The sequence below is a fragment of the Manis pentadactyla genome, chromosome 2, assembly GCF_030020395.1.
Source record: "Manis pentadactyla isolate mManPen7 chromosome 2, mManPen7.hap1, whole genome shotgun sequence".
Taxonomy (NCBI): Eukaryota; Metazoa; Chordata; class Mammalia; order Pholidota; family Manidae; genus Manis; species Manis pentadactyla.
In genome coordinates, this window is record NC_080020.1 from 129,708,415 (window position 1) to 129,730,165 (window position 21,751).

Consider the following 21,751-nt stretch of genomic DNA (forward strand, 5'->3'; position numbering starts at 1 on the left):
TCAGCCATTATCACTTGAAATATTGATGGTGCTCCATTCTCTCTCTCTTCTCCCCTGGATGTCTAAGCATTTGATTTTTATAACTAACAAGTATTCGCTAACATCCCAGAGAGAACAGAGGATGAAATACAGGCAATATTTGAAGTTTTTCCAGATACAATGAAAAATGAAAGTATAGTTTCAAGAAACCAAACAAATCCAAAGAAAGATTTAAAAAGTTAATTGACACCTAGATACAACAGAATGCAATCAGAAAACATACTCTTAGTAAAAGCACAAAGTACAAGAATATTGTCATTTAGACTGACGGATGGTTACTGAACGGCAACAGTAGAAGTTAGAATAGGGAGGTATAGTGTATTCACATACTCAAGGCTCAATTATTTGTTGCTGGAAAACAAACCTCAAAACCTACTGGCTTGAAACAACAATGATCATTCACTAGACTATAGAATCTGTGATTTGGGAAGAATGTGGCAGGAATGTCTCATCACCATCCCACGAAGTATCACACAGAGAAATATTTTATTTCTATGGCCCCTGGCTATTCAATGTGTGGTCTACATCCTAGCAGCAACTTGGGGCTGAAAGATCCAGCTCCTACAGTGTGGCTCACTCACATGGCAGGCAAGTCCTTCTCATAAGGGACATTCCACAAGCTTACTATTGCCAATATGTTTTTATGGCTTCCCCATCCCTTCCTTTAGATTTTACTTAGTTATTACTTTCTTAGTGAGGACTTACCTTAGACTGAGTAAAGGCATTATCTAGATACCATATCTAAAATTAGATAAAACAAACCCATAAATTTCTCGGATGTCACATCCTTTTTCTCTACCTGGTTCTTCACTTTAGCACTTAACAAGTGCACACTATAGATTGATAATTCTCAAATATTAACATGCCTACAAATTGCCTGGGGATCTTGTTAAATTGAAGATTCTGATTCAGCAAGTCTGGATGGGACTAAAGATTCTGCACTTCCAACAGGCTTCCAGCAGCTATTAAGGCTGCTAGGATGTAGACCACACATTGAATAGCCAGGGGCCACAGAAATAAAATATTAGTCACATATGGAAGATTAAATTTTCTAGTAGCCACATTTAAAAAATAAATAGGTGAATTTAATTTTAGTAACATATTTAAGTTAATCCATATAACATTACTATTTTACCATGTTACCAATAAAAAAGTGCTAATGAGACCTTACATTATTTTTTCATGGTATATCTCCAAAACCTAGTACTTACAGCACAACTCAAACTGGACAAGCCACATCTCAAGTGCTCAATAGCCACATGCAGCTAGAAGCTACCATACTGTACAGGACAGGGATGGGCTTTACTGAATCTTCCTTTTATCTTTCTCTCCTTCTATAATGAAAGCTACATAAGGATATAGGTTTTTGTTCTGCTCACTAACACATCCACCCTGTGCCTGGAAGTGATTGGCCTTAGCGGCCCTCAAAAATATTTGTTGAATAAATGGATGCATATCTTAGTGTGCCGAGAGAAAACACTGAATTAGCTGTTTCATGTCATTTCCCAGAATCTCACAGAGAAAGTAAACTCCAGTCACCCACAGTGGTAGCTTGCCCTTACTGGCCACCTTCCCTTCTTGACCTGCATTTTTACTCCCTTCCCAAGTAAACTGGTTGCACTAGAATCTTTACCTCAGGGTCTGCTTTGGAGAAAACCCAAACCAACTCATTGGCCTCAACCTCTCAGTTCATTCCTCATGGATTTAGCTGGATGTGGGTCCCTCTTAGATTCCCCCACACTGCTGGCTGAGGGCTGTGATTCATTTGCAAAACACACATGAGACCAAGTCGAATGCTCAGCATAGTTCCACATCCAGTTTACATCACCCCATTCTCCTTTTCCGCACACCACCAGACTCAAAGACAGAAATTTGTTAGATAGAAATGAGCAACATATCACCCAAGGCCCATTAACATGCCTGGAAAAGTTAAATTAGAGCTACATCCCAGAAATTCCTGAGGAGTGACAAGGATTTCTTTATATTTTGCTTTGGTGTTGACAACTGAGAAAAGAAATGCACACAAAACAATCCTCGTGATTACTCAGTCTCAGACTAGCTGGAGCTGGGCAATGCCATTTCATCTTCAGTGACAGAAACAAGAAGCCTTTTATTTAGGATTACTTCTCCAAAATCAACAGTTTTGAAATGGTGCCCATTCTCATAGCCTCCTTCTCTGAAGCATAAACATTGTATAGCCACTTCTTTGAATCCCAAGAGTTAGGCCACAGGGTCTGGGTACAAATACTGTGTTCCAGTATTAAATGCTAAATCAGATATTGGCTGTAATCCCTGGGGTCTTTTAATACAGTATAGCTGTCTGAAGGGGAAACATTTTTTTTCCAACATAGCAAATTCTGCAGCCCTGACATTCTGAGTTCTGGATCGAGTTTGTTTTGATAATGCATACCTCCGCTTCTCCAGAGAAAGCTCCTCTCAGTAGTGAAGTGATGGCTTCAATTAGACTTGGCTACACCAGTCAAAACCTGCAGTTGTGATTCAATGAGCTGTCGATGTTTTATTCTGCCACCTTTGACATAAATTGTTTTCTGTCTTGTGGCTCAGCTCCAGCTCTGTTCCATGGAAGCCATCCATAAGGGTAAAATGTGCCCTTTGCACAATAGAGCCATTGATGCCTTCTGAATGGAATGGTGCCCATGTCCTTCTTTCTACCTGCTGATTCCTCTCTTAAAGGAGAACCCTTCATCTCAATTTCTCTCTACAAAAGTAAGTCCATGTGTCATTGCAGAGTACTAGGATAGACTAGGTGACACAGAAACCCTAGGAAAAAGCAGATACAAGCTGACTTCTTATGATGGGGTGTGAAATATTAAGAAAGTTCCGAAACAGAGAAGAAACTGAACTTTAAACATGTAAGCAATTGGTACCATTTTCCTATTATTCTTCCAGCAGTAGAAAATACTCTTTGGGAAATATTTTAGATAAAAATCTGCTGCAATTCACAGAAATGTTTCCTCTACTCATTTTCTCATTTCAAAAATTATCTCCCCTATTTTTTTCAAGTTTTGCTCAAATATTCAAATGCTCTCTTATCTATGAGGTTTACAATGGCCATTTGATTTAAAATAGCAAAACCAATTCATTTCCCTTACCTTGTTCTCTCTTTTGCTATATTGTTTATCACCTTTAAATGGTCTATAGAATTTACTTCTCTGTTGTACTGAAAGCAAACTCCATGAGGTGAAGAATCTCTGTCAATTTTGTTCAAGCACCTAGAATAATGTCTGTCCAAATTGGCAACTCACTAGACATCCTTGAGAGAATGCATTAATGAATTAGTGACTTGAGTTATAACATAGCAGTCTCTAATTGATGCCCTGTTAATACAAGGACATAATCATACTAGATCATTCTGGATCAGGAACTGCAAACTCAAATACCTTCAGGGGCCAAGGAGATGCAATGCCTGAGTGAACTGGCCGTGCATAGAAACAGAATGGAATGGGATGGAATTGGAGATTTGGAGAGACCAGGAGAATACCTACCCCTAGTAGAGACATCAAATTCAGTTTAGAAAAATTCTCTGCCAAATGAAACACATTTGCAGAGAGTGTGAGCTTGAATATTTTGATCTCTAATTCTATGTATTTTCCAACATACCTATCTTTTCCTCCCTCCTGCTTTTAATTCTCACCAAACTTCCCATCTCAGTCAAACTACTATAAAAATCAGACTCAACTCTAATAAACTTGATGTTCCATCTTAAAGCTATCCCATTTCTGGTTCTAATTAAAAAGAGTTATGATCAAGTATTATTCAAGAGATCAAAATCTACTTCGTGTGTAAGAAACAGTCACCTCCCAGTATCTGCATTATTGATAATAGAGGTATGTATGGAGACCCAGACTATGCTAACTTGTTTTTCATTTCTCTCTAAATACTTATGTGAACTAGGACCTTTCATTAAACTTCTCTAGATCCCAGTCTACTCATCTGCATAAGAAATATTATGTTCTTTTAATTTTATGACTCCATCTAGATTTTACTTCCCCTCCTTGCCATAAGAATATAAAACCCAACATCTTTTAGTTTATGATGTTAAAGGAGGCTATGTAAAACTATTTGTATTAGACCATTGCATTAGTCAGCTATTGCTGGGCAAGAAACAACCACAAAACCTCAGAGGTGCACACTCGGAAACGTGCAGGTTGGCGGGGGTGGCTCCGCTCCACACATCTCACGCTGACTACCTGGGGGATGGCAATGGCAGCAATATCACATAGCAAGTCCACCAAGCAAGCATTTTTCAAGCCTGTCCACGTCACGTCTAGTCTTATGTCTCTTTCCAGAGGAGGCATGAGAATGCACCACTCAGATATCCTGCTGCCCGGAAATTAGCTTACTGAAGATGCCATTTGCTGCTGCTGTGCTTCCACCTCCATACTCAACGGTGGGGTCCCATTTCCCTTGGGCTGCTCCCAGCAATGACTGAGTTCAGGAATAGGAGTTCATAATGCAGGTCCATTCCTGCAAGATGCTGGACTCCTTAACTGGGTGACTTTGGCTTGAGGACTTCCCATTAGTCTGGCCAAAATTTTCACTGAACTGCCCTGCAGTCTGTCTCCTCTCCAGTCCTCTTCCCTGCCCCTTTCGTGCACCCATCAGGTCTGCAGCTGGGGCTGAAAATGCTTCACACCTTTTCAGCCCCATCCCATTTATCCTTCCAAGCAAGTCTCCCAGTCAAGCCCAAAACCAAAGGGTGGAAAATTACCCTCTCCCCACCTTGGCATGGTGTGCAGATGTGTAATGCTCCTACAGTGGGGGGAAACATGGGAACCAACTGTTCAATTTACCACAAAAACAAATGTAAAATAATTCATGTAAAAGAAAAAAAGGGCAATCACAGGAAGTGAAGTAAGCAAAATCCTAAAATAACCCCAGGATTCCCACTCCCTGATATACATTCCCAGAATCATCCCCTTCCCTTAACTGTTGTTGGTTTTCTAACATGAAGGGATTTCACTTCCATGATTAGGTTGCAGATCTGTTGACTTTGTGTTAATGGAAAGAAAGATTATCCTGGGAGGGCCTGATCTAATCAGATGAACCCTAACAAGAAGAAGTCAAAGAGACTTTTCTGGGACTTTGGGGAAGTGACCTGCCATGTGGGAAAGGGCCATGTGACAATGACTTGAGAATGGTCACCATCCATCCTCCAGCTAGAAAACCAGGACCTCAGCCCTACATCTGCAAGGAACTGAGTTCTGCAAACTCATGAGCTTAGAAGATCCTGTGCCTCACATGAGATGGCAGCCCCAGCCAGCACCTTGACTTCACCTGTTCAGGCTCTGAGCAGAGGACGCCGGTAGCCTGTACCCAGACTCCTGATGCTGGGATAATACTGTGAGACCATAAACAGGTGTTGTTTTAAGCTAAGTTTGTAATAATTCATTATGCAGGAATAGGACATTACTACAAAAAGACATTATAAACTCAATAGTAATGGCAATATTTAGGTTAACCAAAATTAAAGCAGCCCTTCAAAATGAGTAAACAATTAGTATTTCAAAGTACCTTGGCACAAAAGGAAACAGTAGTTGGTAAGTCATACATACCCCTGGTCTCTCCTTCCTCCCCAGGGCCCTCCTGTTAGCTGACGCCTTTCTGTTAACTTTAACAGCCCCTCCACCCTTCTCTCAAAGATACAGTCTCACCATGTCAGATGATGTCACCACCTAATTTCAGCCACATGGAACAATAAATTCCATTTGTGTTTATGCCACTTTGATTTAGGGTTTCTGTTTCTTGGAATAAAAGATTCCCAGTGAACAAATCTCTTCCAGCAATCATCTCTCTCTCCATTTCCTTTCATAGCCAGTGTCTTGAGCACTTTGCTCCACTTTCCCGCTCTTTCCTACCCTCTGAGCTCACTGGGATCTGAGGCCCTCGCCATTACTTGAGACACTGCTGCTGTCAAACCCCCTAAAGACTTTGTTCTTAGTGTAACCGTCACTGTTCAAATCCTAGTGTGCTTATGTCTCAGTAGCAGTTGGCACTGTTAACCATGCTCTTCTTTGAAAATACACTCCCTTGCCTTCTATTTTCCTTATTTTTCTCCCTTGATAATTCCCTCTTAATAAACTTTTTGGACTTCTTGCTTTCTGCTCTTCCATGAAACGATATTCTGAGGTGATGGCTTGGGCCAGACACCTGAACATCAGGCTTGAGTCCATCCTCGTCTTCCTCATTCCTTAAAACTAGCAATTTATCAATTGCTATGAAGTCCCCTCCCAAAATATTTCCTGCATCTGTCCACTTCTCTCCCTTCCCAATGCTACCACTATTGGCATCCTGCTGCATTGTCACATAACTGTCCCCTGTGAGGCCTCACAAGTTCCCTCCTCACCTCACACAAATCCACTAGCCTCTCTGGAGATTGATCCATCTTCTAAAATACAAATCTGGCTCCAACACTCCACTGCTGAGAAACACCTCCATGCCGGTTCCTCTGCTCTCAGAAGAAACTTCCCCTGTGTCAGGGTCCCTGGTGATGTCGAGTCCACCCTCACCCCTCACCTTCCCAGTGTCATCCTTCCCACATTCTAAGCTCCAGCCATTCTCCAGTTCCCAGAAAATACCATTCTCTCACCTGCTTATGTTTCCTCCAGGAGAAATCAGTTTCGACCCATGCTCCCCACCCCTTCCTTCCTCCAGGAACTTCTACCTGATCCCTGCAGCCAGGCTGGGTGCCCCTCCTGTGTGCCCTCACACCTGGACAACACCGTCTCCCAGCCCACCTCACTCTGTTTTAACTGGTAATTTCTTGTACCTGTCCTCCACCAGATGGCCCCCTCCAGGAGCACAGGCAAGATGAGTGTTTGCCCCTCCCCTGTCCCAGCCCCCAGCCCAGAGCCTGGCGCACAATCAATGACCAGCAATTGTTGCTGACTAAATAAACCCTGACTGAGTGAGTGTGTGCCACGTGAGCTGGGCTCACCCATGGGTACTGACTTTGCTCCTCCTGTGCACCTGGTCTCCATCTCAGAAACTACCCTGCTTGTTGTGCAGTGAGGAACCATCCATCTACCCCAGGCTCCTGACAATGTCAAGACTGGACTCCTGCCCAGGTGCCAGAAGCCTTCAGGTGCCAGGTGCCATTGCCCCAGCCTGACTCCTTCCCTCAGAGCAGATGGTTCCAGCCCCCCACCAGCATCTGTTTTATATAAATTGACTTTATGTCCTGCTCCATCAAAACCTTGCCCTTAGGTCAACAATTTATACAGCCCAGGATCTGCACACTAGGGAATTCAGGGATTCTGTGAGCTACATGGGAAAAAAATAGATCTTCATTTTCACAAACCTCTAAGTGGAATCTAACATTTCCTGCAGTGTCCATGCAGGCAACAAACCACAGTAGTATTAGTAGTATTCAGAGAATTTGTGACACTATTACCAAAAAATTCACATGTAGTTTCATATCACATTACATATTACAGATATCTCCAGATATCATCTGTGCTCGTCACTAACTTGAAATGACACTGTTACTAGGCCCTCCTTTGGATCTTGTCATCTACTGCATTAAGAAAGAAACATGCATGTTTTTCTGAGACAGTTTCTGAGATATTCCTTACTCTTTTGGCAACTGTATTTCAAGGAAGTTGTAATTTTGTAATCAATGTATTATATTTTATGCTTTTACAAATATTCATACATGTGGTTCATTGGCTTCTGTAGACTGTCAAGAGGGTCCATGGAATTAAAAAAAAAGTTAAATACCCCTACTTTATTTTCTAAAGATGAATAATAAATAAAAACCGAAGAAATACTCAATATCCCTCTCAAATAGCTCTTGAAAACACAAGCTTTCTCTCTCACAACTATTGTCTCTGAAATTGGTTTTATGAGTCTCTTTTGGAATTTTAAAAGTATTAACTCTTTCTCTTAGCACTTTTGCTGTAAGAATGGTAATCTCTCTTGTGGAATGGAGATCTCTAGCAGAACTGGGAGAGGATCAGACACAACAAAATATGAAAAAGAAAAGTGTGTCAGTTAGCATCATGAAATATTATTTGACTAAAAGTGCTCGGTAAAGAAGGATAAGAAGGCCCTTAACACTGGAGATACCACTCTGGTCCTTCCTGTGACCTATTGTCTTCTTAATCTGGGGTGAAAAGCAACTGTGTGGCTGTGCATTGAGGTTCAGCAGGAACAGGAAAGATTCCGTGGCATTAGCAACATTGCAGTCATTAGTGACCTTAAGTGGACACCACAGGTACACACCTTCCACCTTTCCAGCAGAACTCTGTCTACAAATGACCATACTTCTGCCACCAGTAACACCCTGGAAACTCTATTTTAGATAAAAGATGTCTCCTTCCCACCTTCACTGTCCAGCTGGCCACTTGCCAAAGCTCGCCTGTCTCACTGACGGCCACGACTGAAGTGGTAGAGTGGGTCACACTCCAGCCTTAGATTCACTGTGCCACACCTTCCCCTTCTGCCCCTGTTTAATTAAAGAGAGGAAGCCAATAGCTAGTTTGGGTTTTTGAAGGAAGCCCTTGAAGAGCCAGAGTACAATGCCCTTCAAATCCATTTTACTTTTCAATTTTGTCTCTTTGTATTATTTCCCATTCAGACATCTGCAGTCATCCCAGAAACTCATGAATTTATGATGCCATTATTGTTTTGAAAAGCAAGTACATCTCTTCCCAGATGTCATTTTGTATAATGATTTCTTCTGTACCAGTTCAAATAAACCAAGTCATGGATCTAATTTGAATGAAGGCACAGACCTCACTCTCTGTTACATGCCAGCTGTTGTGAATAAATATTATGACAGCCTGGACGCATGATGTGTCTGGATGCTGGTAGAGACAAGACAGGCTTCCACCGGAGAAGGCAGCACAAACCACACTATGGTTCACGGCCTTGCTCTTCCCTCCGACCTTTGCCAGGCCATTTGGGGAAACACCACAGTTTAATTTGCAGTCTATCACAGGACCTCAAAATTGAAGGACTGGTTGTAAATTCCCATGATTAGGTACAATCATTTAGTTCAAAACCCTGAGGTGCACAAAAGTGTATGTAGCACACCCTGGGGATTATCGTTTTACCTAGAAGCCCAGCATGTTTTTCTGGCCCCTGAAATTGTAGATGGGTAGCTTGGCCATCAGGATTCATCTTAGGGTTAGAAAAACTTTACCAGAAAGAAAAAAATTGTTGGGGTAGAACTGAAAGTTCAAAGGGGAGGTATTTTCCCTCAGAACTTTCCTGTCTTTCCTTTTATTATAAAAAACAGTCCAAAGTCTGTTTTTGTTCCTTAAAAAGAGTTATTCCAAGGGAGGCACAAGGGGATTAAGGGGCATTATGATTAGCACACATAATGTAGGGGGAGCACAGGGAAGGCAGTATAGAGAAGATAAGTAGTGACTTCATAGCATCTTACTATGCTGATGGACAGTGACTGCAATGGGGTCTGGTGGGACTTGATAATAGGGGGGAATCTAGTAACCACAGTGCTGCTCATGTGAAACCTTCATAAGATTGTATATCAATGACACCTTAACTTTTAAAAAAAGAGTTATTCCATTCTGTGACAAGAATGTGAGCCAGTTTGTGTCAATTACTCAGCATGTATGAACACAGTTCTGCATCGCCCAGACTGGACCTCAACATCCTTCTCCACACCATGCTCCTGGAAGCCACTACTTTTGATTCAGAGCTGGCATGGGAGATAAAATTCACCTTGCCTTTTCTGCATTAGGATTTTGTAGGGAAGAGGAAACTGAAAGTGGGAAAAGATCAAAGAAAGAAGCCTTTTCCCCATCACCATCCATCAAAGTTCTGATGATCCAAAGACCATTTCAATACTTATCCCTTCTTTAAAACTTTTCTTAAGGTTTGCAAATTAAGGATCCAGTCCCAGAATCTGTAATGTTCTATAACGTTTGGCTCATATCACTCTATGGCTGTGATACAATGAGTTTTAAGAAATGTGTATTTGGTCATTCAGAGAACCAAATAAATATTTCCCAGGCTTTTTTGGTTTTCATCCACAGTTCTTGAAAACACTTCAGAGCCTTAAAAATGAAATGGGTGTCTTGTGAATGACTTTTTAATGAGAGACTTTTGCACTCCACCCACAGGCAGGGGCTGGAGAATGAATCAGCCAGTGGACAATGATTTAGTCAATCATGACTATGCATTGAAGCCCTCTCAAAACCCGTGAGAAGAGTGTATCTCTCTTTTTTTGCATCCTGCTTCCCTGGAGGAGAGAACCTCCACACTTGGGGAGCCAGAACACATCCACATGCCACTGAGCCGGGCCTCAAGCTCTGTGAAGACAGAAGCTCCTTCACCTGGGACCTTGCCCTTTGTATCTCTTCATCTGGTTGTTAACTTGTATCTGTTAATTTATCCTTTATTAACTGGTAAATATAAGTGTTTCCCTGAGTTCTGTGAGCCACTCTAACAAATTAATCGAAACTAACAGGAAGGTCATGGGAACCTCCAATCTGGAGCTGGTTGGTCAGAAGCACAGGTAACTGCCTGGGGCTTGTGACCGGAGTCTGGAGTGAGGGGTGGGGGGCAGTCTTGGAGGACAGAGCCCTTAACCTGGGGAATCTGGTGCTGTCTCCCAACAGACAGAAACAGAATTGAGTTGAATTCGCAGTCACCCTGCTGGTGTTCCAGAATTGTTTGGGCTTGTGCTTCGGAAGACCCCCTTCCCACACACTCGCACTGGAATCTGGTCGGGGAACTGGAAGGAGTAATGGAGTAGAATACAATAGCATATATACAACATACTAATTTGTAGAGTATTTATATAAGCATTTCTATTATCACCTCTACGGTTTTATTCATTCAGCTGTTTTTTTTTTTTTTGAGTATATATCTGTGTCAAGCTCTGGGGATACCAAAACTCAGTGACAAAATCCCTGTCCTTGAGTGAATCACTTAACTAATTGATTATCAAAAAATGGCTGAAATACAATAATTTATTTTCTACATAATCCATTTCTTTAAGCTATCATAGCAATATATAATTCTATAGAGAGATAGAAGTTTAAAATCAGAACTAGAGAAAAAAATATAAGTGAAAATGGGACAGTCACAACCCAGAGGTGGGGAAAGAAGAGAATAAAACAAAATTTATAACTCCACATTGTAAGCACTCAGGTTAGGTGAGAATGTAAAGGCATTTGAACAGCAAGATATTGTGTGAAGATTACATTCTGAGGACAATGAGGCACCATAACATTTTTGATGAATGGAATTAGCAAGATCTCTTTTTATTTCCAAGACAATTTTGGTTACACATTATAAATTCTGACTTACTCATTTCTCATCTGCCTGCTACAAAGATCAGCAAATAGTAGGAGTTTGATAAACACACAGTGAAGTCATCTGAATGTTAAATGAATCTGAGGGCTGAGGGACTGGATGAAAAGTAAAGACGTGGGTTCCAGAAACCAACAGTCCACTTCACACTTTCATGTTGAGTCGATCCTTCGGGGAACATGGTGAGACAAACAGGGAGACACGTCAGTCAATCATTAAAGACTTGTCAACCGGTGAGCTTTGAGCCCCCAGACAATGAGACCCATCTGCTATTTTGTCTGAAAGTCCATGTCCTCAAGACTAGCAACCACTACTAGAGATGGCATCTTTGAGTAAAGATGAAAGTCTGACGGAGCCCATGGACACAAATGTATTATTTCTTAGAGAGAACTCTGAGGACCAATCAAAGAACCTGCTCTTCCCCTTGTCTCTTCTTCCCTGCAGAGGTAAATCTTCCCCTTGTTCCTAAGCCTGTAGCGCTTCATCAGCCCTTTTACATTTACCATCACTATTCATATCTTGCAAATATCAACTTTATTAATCTCTCCTCAATCACCCCTTTTGAATTCCCCTTCGATTTCCTGCCGGAAGTGAGCTTTTCCGGGTATGCAAATGGTTCCCTCTGGTCAGTTACTCTGTGAAAAGCCATGACTCTCCTCCCTTGGTAAGAAGGAACAAGGCATGCTTTCCAAGGGTCCCAAATCTCTCACTTCTAATAACAACGCATTCTCAAGAGGTACACAAATGAATAAAAACCTTAGTGAAAACTAAATTGATATTTATGGATTAGGAGTACACAGAGAAGTGTGAGAGCCACTGCGGCTTTCCACCACCACCCTAGCTCTCTCCTTCTGGGTATATGAAGAACTGCACCAACTCCACTTGAAGTATTTGCAGATGAATCAGTATGTACAAACCCAGGAAGAGTAAATATTTCTGAGCCTTATCCACTGACTGGCCAGGAGTTACTGGGCAGAGCTCACACGTTGCTCTTCTGCTCAGGAAAGCTGGGATTCCTTCGTTTGCATGGTGTCCTCCCAGACTAAATATGGGCCATGCCACATCACATTCGAAGGATTTTTTTTAATGCATTCTTCAAATGACTCCGCAGCAACCCAAGTATCAATTTGCAAGCAAAGTTTACAGAGCCAAGACAATTGCAAAATACCAGTATATTAAAAGTTTCATTTAAATAAATGATCTCATCTTAAAACTAGGAAATGTAATTAGCATTTTCCCTTTCTTAGCAGTGAAGAAACCACCCTCCAGATTCCAAAAAACATAAAACCCTTAAAAGCTGGATTAAAAAAATTTTTTAATAAAAAAAATTGTGCTAGACAATTCTTTCCATCAAGTCAAAAATAGACTGAGAATGGCTTAACAGTGTTATCAGTTGCTCAAGTCACTTACCAAAATTTGTCTCAATATCTTATACATATACTATTAAGGAGAAATCTGTCACACACATTCATAATGTCTCAGGTGGTGCCCAGCCTCTGGGAAAACAGAAGATTTTAGATATGCTCTCTCTTCAAAAGAGAAGAGTATAGACGCAGTGGCAGCTCACAGAATTGTCTAAACTAGTGATACATATCACCTACATTAAATTTACTTAGTAGGGGACATATTTTTGTTATGGTTGTAACATCCAAGAGTAAGCTCTTTCATCTTGAAGATAAAAGACAATGAATGATGTATGTTGATATCTTTATAAAAAGAAAGCAAATTATCTTGATTGCATAATGTGCCAAACGCCCTTGATCTTTACAGAGACTTGTACAACCTCTGTGGGAACATTTCAAGCTACAAACACGTATCTTTTGTAATTAGGAGCTCCCTCCAAACTATAAAGTCCATTTGAATCTGAGGATATAGAAAAGCATCTAAGTGCCTTCCTAAAGTTCTTGGCTTCCACAAAAACCCAAATGCAATTGGCCAACCACTTTCACCCTTAACTTTCAAGCTCATGTGTGTTTTAAGGGAAATTCAATCCATATGTTTCTGAATCATGGACACTGAACCCATTAAGATTTTGTTTGGTAAGAGCTTTCTAAATCCCAAGATGACTTATGAGACTTTTTATAGTCTGTTTACTTTGAAGCAAAGAAGTCACGTTTTGCTGAAAGTAAACAAGATTTACAAGTAAGAAACTGTTAGGCTTAGATAAAACAAGAGTTCAAGAAAGTTTATGCACATCCAACCTGTGCAAAACTCATTAGTTGATTCAACCAATTTTCTCTACCCAAAGCAGAAATAATGGCACCTTGGGTGAATAAGTAGCTATTTCTATAAACATAGTCTACAGTATTCTAGAACAGCATAGCTTTTTTACTTGAGGCAATAGTTAGTCATACACTAGAATCACATATTTATTCTTTTCTTGTGGAAACATTTTCAAAAGTGAGTGTTACTGATGTTGAGTTATGATGTGTGGCTTGATTTCAGTTTGTGTGTGTGTAAATTCTGACGTGCTCTTGGCACAATCTGCATTAATTCACATGCTGTTAATTTGGAATTTGTGATTTGGGGTAAAGTTTGCTCATAATTCAACTATGGAAAAGGATTCGGAAACAAATTTACATATTAGCAGGAATTGGGTAGAACCTTATGTCGCCTATTTATTATAGCAAACCTCTTTAAAGTATTGAATCAGCACTTTTTCACACAAATGATATATACTCATTATAAATTGCTATCTTTATTTAAGGAAGTTGCTAATGAAGGACTCAGAGAAAGTGTGCCTAAAATGTGCCACTTTGGCAAGGGGGACTATGTTGAGCTGAAAGCAATCGAGATCCTGAAAGCTCATGAAAAACTTTGTCCCTCCATTCACTACCCAGAAAAAGTCTCAATTAGGGGGTTCTTAGAATAACAGTTATTACCAGAGATAAATTTTATCTGAATGACCCCTCTGTATGGTAGAGCAAACATCTAATTACCAAACGGCTTCTCTATTTCCTTGTGACTTGCTCCCCTCCCTTCTGACCGCCCAGAACCCTACCCCATCCCTTAGCTTAGGATGCCCTGTAGGCCTCATTTCACCTTTGAACCTCTCACGTCTGTGGGGTTCCTGGATGTATGAAATTAAATTTGATTTTCTCCTGTTAATTTTCCTCATGTCAACTTAATTCTTAGACCAACCAGGAGAACCTTTGAAGGGTGGAGGAAAATTGTTCTGCCCTAACATAGAAACATTACTTCAGTTATCAAAATTTAATATACCTAGATCTAGTAGTTGTGTGTACTTGCTAGTAACAAAATAGAATTTATTTAATTAATTGATCATTTGGGTTGGCCATTCCCCTTTTATTGAATTAGTGATATGTGTTTCCTGGTATCAGAAATATTTTAATTCAAATAATTTATCAGAGACAAGGTTGAACCACTTCATGATTCAGCCACATTACTTCGAGCATATTCTGGCTCAGACTTTAACATACTTCCTAAAAGCCACCTCAATCACAATATTTCCTCAGATGGTTACAGCTTTGAGATTACTAATACTGCACATCATTAATTTTACATGTCTTGAAACAAATCAGTAAAAGGCAACAACAAATATATTTTAGGCACCTGTTTTGTATAAGGCACATCTAGATATTAAGGAATTACCAGTATCAATAAGATATCATAATTTTATTGTGGGAGAAACTGATAAACAAAATATGCAATTAATCCAAACACAGACTGAGTGGTAACTGCTTTCAGAAGGCTCCCAAATGTGCTAGGGCAAAACTGGAAATAAGACATTGAAGAAAGCTTCTGAGGTCATGAGTCGGTCCCTGAGCAAAGAAGCTCCCTGTGGCCAGTGGAGGGGTGGAGGCTGGGAGCTATTTCCAGTGGTGGAAGGAAGCATCATACACAAGACGGGAGATGGAGATGGAGAACAGAGCAGGCTTGGGGCATCCGAGCAATCTGACATGACTGAAACGCAGGTGTGAGAGAGATCAGCCAAACGCTGACAGTGTCAGAAAAGCCAGTGAGAACAGTGGGACAGGGGAATACAAAATGTACCCGCCATTCCACTGCGACAGGAGAAGAGCAAAGGAAGGTAAGTGTCTTCACAACAGAGAAAACCTACTGGACAGGACACAACAAGGAGATTATTTTTCTCCCGCAGTCAAGTGAGTTTAAGAAAGAAAAAAAGAGAGTAAGAGAGAGAAACCAAAAAGGAAGAAGGGAGGGATGGAAGGTAGGAGGGAAGAAAGGAAGAGAAAAGATATAGGAAGAATTCTACCCATGTGTACAAGGTACTGTCCATTTTTTATTGAAATATCTTTGAAGTGGACATTGAGAGAATAAGATCAAATTAGTGTGTCGTTGATTTCAACAAAAGGAATAAAATGGATTGTGCTGTTAGCTTGAAATCTCTGACAGAAACACACTTTCGAATATTTTCAGAGTTCTGTTCCTCCATGGATCTAAAGAAAACACATTCCTCCAATAAACATTTCAGATGGAAATCTAACTGAAATATACCTGGAGGGCGTGCCCTCCAACAAGCCCTATCTTTATCTGTTAAAACATGCAGTCCTAGCATCATGTAACTTGTTATCCCAGACAAAAGATGCATAAACTTCCAACATTACACACAAAAAGCCAACACTGGGTACTTCCATTCTTGTTCATTTAGCTATTCTGATAGGTGTGCTGGAGCAGCTAGTGTGATTTTAGTTTGCATCTCCTTGGGGCCAGTGGCTGAGCATATGCACACTGGCCATTCAGGTATCTTCTTCTTCTGTGATGTCTCTTACCCATTGTTGCACTGGTTGTCTCTGTTTTCCTTCTTTTTTTTTTTTTTGCATTCTTTATATACTCTGAATATATGCATTGCAACTATCTCTTCTCACTCTGTGCGTTGAATATTTGCCCTTTCAATGATGATTTTTTTAAACACAAGTTTCTGAATTTAATATGGTCAAATGTATCGTTTTTTATTTTATGGTGGATACTTTTTGGATTGTTTTCAAAGAAATGTTTACTAATGCCCAGGTCATGAAAATGTACTTGTATGCTTTTCCTTTAAAAGCTTTGTTGTTTGGCCTTGCACACTTAGCTCTACAAGCCATCTGGAATTTACTTTTTTTATAGTGTGAGGTAAAGGTCAAGATACATTTCTTTTTTTTATATAGATATCCAATTGACTCATGCTTTCCTTGCTACACTGCAGTTTTGAATTTGCCATAAATCAGATGAAAGTACACATCATGATCTGTTTCTGGATTACCTTCTGTTGTTTGGTTTTTGTCTCCTTGAATCCAACACCACAAGTTTCATTTCCATAGCTTTAGTTTAAGTGCTCCTGTTTTGTTATTCTTCAAGAGTGCTTTGTGTGTTCTCAGCCCTTTCAGTTTCCAAACAGGTTTTGTCATAAGGGTGTCAACTTACACACGCGTGGGCACACACACACACAAAGAAGTTCCTACTTGGTTCTAGAATAGTATTGCATGAATTTAAGAACCAATTTGGAGATCATTGGTGTCTCCATCATACCGAGTCTTCCAGTCCATGCCTTTCCATTTATAAAGACTTTAACCTCTCCTTGTTTGTTGATGATGTACAGAAATATAATCGAGAAGGCTTATTAAATTCACTTGTTTGTGCATTCTTTAGGATTTTCTACACACACAATCATCTGGGAATAATGTCACCTTTGCTTCCTCCTTTCCAATTCTAGGATTATAATAAATGCAGAAAAAAATATGTAAGATGACAGATAACAGGAAATGTCAAATATATTAAAAAATACCATGTCTTTATGTTCATTTTAATGTTAGCATCCCAAAGTGACAAACAGCATGTTGCTTCCTGAAGGCAGAAAGTTTTTCTTGGCTAGTCAATCATCACCTGTCTTTAATTCAGGAGCTCCCCTCCCATCATCAAAGCCTCCCACATGGTCACAGGATTGCCATAGTAGACTTTGGCTTAGAAATTCTTGATTTTACAAATCTGCTGCAAATTAATACAAATAACCAACCAACTGAGAAGTAAATACGAGCTGAGCAGGACTACCTGGCACAGGAAGATCAGTGGGGGGCGTGGTGGGGTTGGGGTGGGTGAGAGGGCCAGTGTGTCTGAAACCCACGTCCCCGGCCCCTGGGTATTCCTCTGGGGGAAATATCCTTCTTTACAGCAAACATCGATCCTGAGCAAGTAGGGGGCTGAGAAATGGATAGTTTGAACAAAGTAATATGTCATTTTAAACAAGTAGACTGTTTTAGTTCTTTGAAAAATATCTTTCTTTGAATATGCAATAGCCATTTCTATTTCATTTTGTGTTTTATTTCCTTAAAAGCGATGAATCTGATCTACAGCAAAAGCCCAACGGCAGCGATGATTTGATTTTTGTGCATTTCTGTAGTAATAAAACAAGTTAGAAGGAGTAAAGAAAATTATTTCTTCTTTATTTCCTCCGTAGTACCCATCAGAGTCTCTGAAGGTGGCCTTTGAGAATGTAAGCAAACATGAGAGACTTGTTTCCCCTCGCCATGGCACTGTATTGATGACTATGCTGTATGTGGGACGAGTCCCAAATCGACACCCTAGGACAGTTAGACCCACTGGGTTGCAGGAGCACAGAGGCAGAGGTGTATGAAGGTCAGAGAAAAGGATTTTAAGCCAGTAATTTGGGGAGATGTACTAGTCAGGGTTCTCCAGAAAAACGAAACGAATCAGGTATGTACAGATGTATAGAAAGAGGTTTATGCTATGAGGGGTAGTTCATGTGACTGTGGAGGCTGAGAAGTCTGATGACCTTCCATCTGCCAGCTAGAGGTCTAGGAAAGCCAATGGTGGAGGCCCCAGTCCAAGCCTGGAGGGCCCGGAAGAGAGCACTGATGTCCCAACGGCAGCAGCAAATCAATTCTCCTTCCTCTGCCTGTCAGCTCTGCCCAGACTCCCCACAAACGGGATGATGCCCACATGCACTGGTGGGCTCTTCTTTACTCAGTCTACCAATTCAAATATGAATCTCTTCCAGAAACACCTTTGCAGACACACGTGGACATAATGTTTCAAGAGCTACCTGGGCATTTCTCAGCCCAGTCAAACTGACACATAAAACCAACCTCCACAGGAGGTAATCCCAGCAGTAGGAGGAGCGTGCAGGTGAGGCAGGAAAGGAGGAGAGCCCGTGAAGGGTTTATTAATGAGTGGGTGACCACAGCAGGCAAACAATACTCAATCCTGCCCAGGACCCTCAGGGACACTGTGCACATGCACTGCCTAACACAGCAGCCACTAGCCATGTGTGGATATTTAAATTTTTTAATTTAAATCAACTTATTCTCCAAAAGTTATTCATTTCCTTATTCTCCCTAACCACATTTCAAGTGCTCAGTAGTCACATGTGGCTAATGGCTACTATATTGGACATGGCAGATGACAGAACACTTTTGCTGTAGACCCCAGCACAGAATTGTCCCATCCAATGGGCAAAGAAAAGAACAAGTAAATCTCTCAGAAAACAGCCACATGCAAAGTAAAGTGTGTGTTAAGTAGCTGTCCTACTGGGAAACCCAACCTAATGCCCACACAACCCAGTCTGTTCTTCTCTCAAATGGAAAGCTGACCTCACTTAGACCTAGGCTCTGGCCACGGTTTACTACTTTTATTAAAGAGTATTACAAATGGGGCATCACTTGCTGTTTAGAAGGGCAAGCAGCTGATTAACTACAATGGTGCCAAAGATTCCGGAAAGAGAACACAATCCTCCAGCCCCTCCCTCCTTCCCCGGGATTGCCGGATGACCCAGGAAAATACTAAGTCCTGGCCAAGTGGCCCATCAGACTTCCTGATGGCCTAAATAATGGTGACAGGCAACAAAGCCTTCTCTTTCATGATTCCACCATTAGCAATAAAGCTGGGGATCTACACATCCCTGGGGAGGAAACAGTATGTAAATTCTTTCTTGGCTGTATATAATTCTCTCAAATACTTTCCTGGGAGGCCTATATTGAGAAAGGGAATCATTCTCTGCCCTAAGTAAGAAGGGGGTCAAGGATTGAAAACAAGAGGCTGCCTGGCAGATAGGACCTGAGACACGTGGGCAAGTTTAAGGTTATCACTAATGAGTGAAGTCAGTATGAGACACTCCAATAAGATGTAAGGAGAAGGGCATTTTGCCTTGGTAGTTTTCATCAAAAAAAATGCACAGTCAGTGTCTAAGCATGAGGAAAACATGAGACACACCCAAACTGAAGGACATTACACCAAATCCATGAACTGACAAGGTCATGAAAAATAAGGAAAGGCCAGGAACTGTCACAGACTGAGGAGGGGATGACCACTACATGCACTGGGTATCCCTGGAAGAAAAAAGAGAAGTTAGTGGAAAAACCAGCGAAACCCAAAGAAAATACAGAGTTTTGTTAACAGTTATGTACTAGCACCAATTTCTGAGTTGCAATAAAATACCAGTTATGTCAAATGTTAACAGCAGGAGAGAGTGGGTGAAAGTTCTTTGGGAACTCCCTGCCACTCTTCTGGGCATCTAAAATTGTTCTGAAATAGAAATCTTATTTTTTTAAAGGCTGCATTACCATATAAACACCTATTACATAGTTCTGCTTCAGGCTAGCCCTGCAAGAGGAGAAGTACAGTGAGGAAACAAAGTGAAAATTTTGAGACTTAAATGTTAGAGACATTGGAAAGTGGGTAAGCACAGACATATAACAGGGACATATACAGAAGGGAAGAAAAACAACTTCTTGTTTGCTTACCTTAAACTTCAACTATTAAAAATTCCAAGGTAAGGATTTTATGTGCCAGAAAAAGAATAGTTAATATATGAAAATAAGTTTTACTTGACAAAATGCAATGCAAATTGTTGCATTCAGATGAGTGATGGGGAAATTAACTGTGCTTATGTGCCTGAGCCAAACAGAATGGTCTAAAATCCAGTGGTAACAGATGGCACGCAGAAATTAAGTCCAAGCCAAAGCTTTTCTGACAAGTCTGTTAAAATTAAAGGGAATAAAAATGGTGAAATGTGGATGCTTTTGATGTGTAAGTACTGCATTCCAGCCTACTGACAAAACAACAAATTGCAATTTTATTTAGGCTCAATAACAAAAATTCTAATTCAGGGAATTTCTTTGTAATTATTTTAACTGATGTTAGTTAAACACACACACACACACACGGTATTTTTATGACAAATAGCTGAATAGTTAACAATTCCAAGACTCGACAACTTCAATAAGGGTTCTATAAATGGAAAAAATCCTCCAAAACCACTAACAATATAACTGGAAATATGGAAAAGTTTACCACGTTTACAAAAAGAAATCCCTGAATCATGTGAAGGAAACAAATAAAGAACCCAAACTGCTGACTTAAACATCAAGGGTTTAGGAGGGTGAAGATTAAGACATGGTAGGAAAAGCAGTTAAGAGAAGATGGAAAAAACAAGCAACCAAGACAGAGCTGAGAATAAGACTTCCACACATGCCACTGCGATGGTATCACGTGCACCCATGTGAACCCGAAAACATATTCCACCTGACCTAGTTAGTGTTTAAAAAGTGCCACCTTGTCTTTTCATTCATTTTTCTCCATTTCCTGCCTCATATTTCATTATGTAAAACCTGATGCTGCATGTGCTTGTAGCAGAGTGCAAACTATGACTTTCTCCTGGGCTCAGCAGAGGCTCCTGAGCACATTTTGTAGGCACCATCCATTCTAAGTTCTTGATCATTGCCTCTCAAATTTTAAGAGGTATAAAAATCACTTGGGGATCTTGTTACAATGCAAGTTCAGTAGGTCGGAGGTGGGGCTCAAGGTTTGCATGTCTAATAAGCTCCCAGGTAAAACCAATGTCTGTTGTCCAAGGACTACACTTTGAAAGCAAGAGTGTAGAGAATGCAGAAGGGACAGGCCAAGAGATGAAACAGCTTTGCAGCCATGGCCCATTCACTTCCCTCCAGGCTGCACAACAGAAAGCAGCATTCTCCAGGTTTCTGAAGAATCCAGTCATGAGGGCCTTCTTTGCAGACAGCGCTCCAATTTGCTTTCTCATTTTCCCTTTCCTGTAAACCAGTTGGGGAGGGTTTTAACAAAACCTTGTGGATAGCTTAACTGCATCCTTTGGAGTTTGGGAGATAAAGCAATGGCTATCTGATTCCCACTTGTTTGAAGGTGAGAAAGTGGGGCTGTGGGGTAATTAGCTGAACTTGCAGAGTTTGCATGGACAAAGATACACACAAGAACAAGATCAGCATCTGGAAGCTACCAAACTGGATGGAACCAACACCAGATTACAGTTTGACCAGGAAAGAAAAACCTTCCTTAAACTTTCCTTCTTATCCCTTTTCCAGGGCTGCAAACAGCACCTAGTGAATGGAAAGGGGGTGGAAACTAGAAAGAGAGAAAAAGCCAGGACCATGTCAGCATTTCCCTCCATAATACC